This window comes from Panicum virgatum, chromosome 2K (assembly GCF_016808335.1).
Source record: "Panicum virgatum strain AP13 chromosome 2K, P.virgatum_v5, whole genome shotgun sequence".
Taxonomy (NCBI): Eukaryota; Viridiplantae; Streptophyta; class Magnoliopsida; order Poales; family Poaceae; genus Panicum; species Panicum virgatum.
This window is the reverse complement of record NC_053137.1, coordinates 27,886,793-27,891,427: the sequence shown is the minus strand read 5'-3', so window position 1 is coordinate 27,891,427 and position 4,635 is coordinate 27,886,793.

Here is a 4,635-nt window from a genome sequence, read left to right as displayed (position 1 = left end):
TGACTGCAAACTCAACGGATATCTTATAACGGATTTGAAAATTTGATACCCAAACCTGAAAACCCGCAAACCCGATGACACATGAGCCATAATACCCTTTGTCAGACCCGGGGCCACGGGATACCTGACGTAGCACGGTTCAGTACCGGATGTGGGATGGGGTATGTCTCATACCCATTCGGCATGTAACTAATCAGATAGACTTAGAACTAGTCGGTATAGAAAGAAACAACCTGAGTACTACTCGGTGCAGACTCTAAGGCTCATACTGATATAGGGTATCCTTGTAACATTGCTTCTAATATAAGGGCAGGCAAGGACCCTGTTGATAGTCCTTAACTGCCAAATCCGACCATCAACTGGACTTAATAATAAAGGAAAACTACATGCCTTACTCGCATATTTGTATCACTAACCTTGCTCCACAGTTGTTTTCGAGTTTTATACATTTCAGATGAGCAAGAGTGGAATAAGAAGAAAACACGCAACAGACGTCGTACAACTACGCAGAATATCACATCCGGCGTCACACCCTTACAAAGAGGGCCCACATGTCAGAGGAAACGGGGCCTCCACGCAAAATGCACTAGAGGATAAGAATAAGATCTAACGAATCAACCACTCGGCAAAGGATCAGCACGAATGGCTGACAAGTGGGGTCAGCCGAACCAGGGGTTCGGCCGAACATGCCCTGAAGCCCGTCCAGGTGCATTTCGAGGAGGAGCCGCCCCCAAGTCTCCTGATCACCTTCCATACGTGCGTTGGCGGGAAACCGACCTCCAACTAGTATAAATAGGGCCTCCCCCCTCTCAACACACACACACACCTCTCATTCCACTCTCTCCAAGAAGGTTATCTCTCTTGCTCTCTTAGATAGGTAGTGGAGCTAAGCTAGTTCTCTTTAGTGAAGCAAGCCGTCCTCGGGGTCGTTGAGCAATCCTCGGCTTCCGGTATGGCTTTGTATTCAACTTGTCAGACTTCTATTCATAATATAAAGATATGCCATGGTTGCTTTACTATCTTGATAGTTTGTCAATCCATGCTTAGTTCGTTCATGAGTTATGCTAAGGTCTTGGTTAGGCCAAATGATTCGGGTACGGATAGAGGTTCGTTGTGCTTTCGGGCTTGCTCTAGTGTTTTACTTGTCCATCCGAAGGGTGGGAGACCCGGGGACGCTAGAGTAGTGACTTCATACACGAGCGTGGTGCTCTGGTATGCGGGATCCAAAGGATATGACTGTGCTCCACGGTGTGACTGGGGTAGACGGCAGGAGGTGACAACCATGTCCGTCCGGTGTAACAGCGGTGTTGTGTTTAGTGTATTCCCCGACGTTCGGGTTCGGTGTAGGAGTTCATGCAAAGAGGTAATGGGACTGGATGTACTCCAGTGCGGGACCTTCTCCCCGCTATCCCATTTTCCTGGCACCTGTAGTCCTAACCATGTCCTAACATAACCCTAGCTTTGGATAGAAGCACTAGGACACCTAACCTAGCCTAAGCTCCAACTGACTTAACGTAGGGTTGAGTAGTCTCTTGTTTTGCCGTTTATCTCTTTCATTCCTTCCTCTTGGAGTGTGGTTGTGTGCTATGTCACATTACCCTTGCTTATTCTTTTACCTGGACTTACCCCTGTTAGAGTTTTGCCTATTGCTTGAGGCACAATGTCATGGTTAATGTTAAGTGCAGTACCTTTGCCACTATCGTCGTTTGGGACAAAATAAATGACGATACCCTTACTCTCCGTGTAAAATACTACAACGGTATATCCGTGTGCTTGCGGATCCATCTGTAATCATATAGATTATACCACGAGAGTGGCACCCCTTGGGTGCAGTTGCTGGATGGGTTCGGCGCCCTCATTTCTAGAAATTGCACTAAGGACCGCCAACATGCAATTCTGAGGTTGTTGCCGAGGTCTTCGCAAACCCGGTATCGACTTAAAAAATACCAACAATCATTTCTAGCGCCGTTGCCGGGGGGCGGCATGTGAACAAAGTTATTATGCTGATATTAATCTAGGCTTTGTACTCAGGATATAGTCTTTACTCTTTCAGGCTAATGTCACTTTATGTCTTCTTTTATTTTTCATTTTAAAGAAGACATGTGTAGTGTATGACTGGTTTCTCCCTGCCGGAAAACTACACAGACAATCCAGAGAGCCTCATGAGAAGGGCACGAGCTCACGTCATTCCTCCTCTCGCTCTTCTCCCAGCACAGGAACCCATTCAAGAAGCACCACTTGCTATTGAGGCTATGGCTGAAAAGACTCTCCGTGAGTTCTCCATCCCCTCCACCGATAATGTGGCCACTGGACCCAACATCAATGTTGGGGACGTGAACTTCGAGCTGAAATCAAGCCTCATCAACATGGTGCAGGCTAGCCCATTCTATGGCAAGCCAAATGAGGACATAAATGCACATTTGAAGAACTTTCTGGAGCTCTGCGACACCGTTGTGATACGGGGTGTCGCCGCCGATGCGATCAAGCTTCGTCTGTTTCCCTTCTCCCTTCTGGGGAAGGTGAAACAGTGGTTTTACAAGGAAAAAAGACATCGACACCTGGGCCAAATGTTCCGAAGCGTTCCTCGCAAAGTTCTTCCCGCTGGGCAAAACAAATGCCCTGCGTGGGAAGATATCAAGTGTCCAGCAGACGGGGATGAAATCCATCCTAGAAGCATGGGAAAGGCTGCAAGAATACATCCTGGCCTGTCCCCACCACGGTATGGACGAGTGGCTCGTCCTACAAAGCCTCTACAACGGGCTCACGATGACATCTCGAGCCAACATTGATGCTGCTGCTGGAGGAGCCTTCCTCGACCTGACCATAGCCAAAGCCAAAGAATTGATCGAGAAAATGGTCTCCAACCAGGGGTGGAGTGATGAACGACTCCAACCCCGCACGAAGGGCATGCATACCGTCAAGGAGACGGATATGATTATTGCCAAGCTGGACCTCCTACTGAAGCATCTTGGCGAAAGGGCCGAATTCAAGAAGCATAGAGAAAACTATGCTCGTGCTATGGAATCGCACTTTACTTGCGAAGTCTGTGGCAATGATGGACATTCGGGGAATGACTACCCCGAAACCCGTGAAGACTGCGCCTACCTCAACAACAACAACAACAATGGGTATCGTCCACCATAAGGAGGCCAGGGGTGGAACCAGCCACGTCCACCATTCCAGGGAGGTAACAACTATAATCCTTCTTTTAGTTCAAATTTCAATTCGAACCAATCTCCCCTAAGAGTACTTGTTCTTGGCCAAGCTAAAATTAATGAAAATATAAATAAAAAGCTTTTGGCAAACGATAAAACCCTGGAAAGTTTAAATGTTAAGCTTAAAACTTTGTCTTCTATGCTTAAAAATCAGTCAAGTTTCAATCAAAGGTTGAATCTCTTCTTGCCCAAATTGCTACTTATGTTCCTGTCTTCGAGAATGTAAAAGTGGTGACCACGAGGGGTCGTAAGTCCACTCGTGATCCACCACACCCTAACCATGCAGGAAAAGCACCGGTAGCCCAAGAAGAAGAGCAACTAATAGAACAAGAAGAAACTAGGGAACCAGAAGAAGGAACGGCTCCACAAGATTATATTGAGACCAGCTACCTGCCATTCCCCACCCATAGCCGGAAGACCACCGTGGATGAGCAGTTCGCCCATTTTGTCGAGATGATCCAGAAGATACATGTTAGCGTCCCCTTGTTGGACGTGATGCATGTGCCAACTTACGCCTATTATATCAAAGACATCATCAACAACAAACGGCCATTACCCACCACGGAGGTTGTCAAGCTCACAGAAGAGTGTAGCGCAGCTATACTCAACCAACCTCTGGAAAAGAAGAAAGATTCAGGATGCCCCACAATCACGTGTTCAATTGGGGCACAACACTTCGGCCGTGCCTTGTGTGACTTAGGAGCAAGTGTCAGAATGATGACGAAAGCCGTTTACGACAAGCTAAACTTCACGCACCTCACGCCAACCCCAATGCATCTCCAGCTGGCAGACTATTCGTTACGGTATCTAGAAGGGATTGCAGAAGATGTACCAGTGAAAGTTGTGACACCCTAGGTGTCTGCACAATAGAATTGCATTTATTTTATGCATCATGTGCTTATTTTACTTGATCAAGGACCTTATTGCAAAATTATAAGGTCAAATGTGTAATTATGATTTAATGTAAGGTCTTTTCTATAGTTTAATTTGAATAGGGAGAGCAAATATTTCTTTTGTGGGGGGTTTATTTGAAAAATTCAGTGTAATCATTACATGGCAGAAAATTTTACTCTTGAGTCTGAATTTGAGGTGAATTTGAAATGGAAAAGACAAAAGTCCATTAAATTCAAAATCCTTCCTTTGTTTTCAATATAAATCTTTAACCTTTCGTCAAATCAATTTTTGCACAACATCAAAGTTGTAGATCTTGAAAAGTTGAACAACTTTCATGTTGGGAACTTTTTCATTTGAGCCCTAGTTTAGAAGTTATTTTTGGTTTACAGTGGGACCCCTGAAATTTTTGGATTTTGCAAAGAGGTCCAAACTCTTTCTTCCACCTCTCTCCCTCTCTGCTTCAGCGCCGCCGGCGCTGAGCGCTGCCGCACACCACTGAGGGAGGCCAAGGGAGGCCCCCAGCACC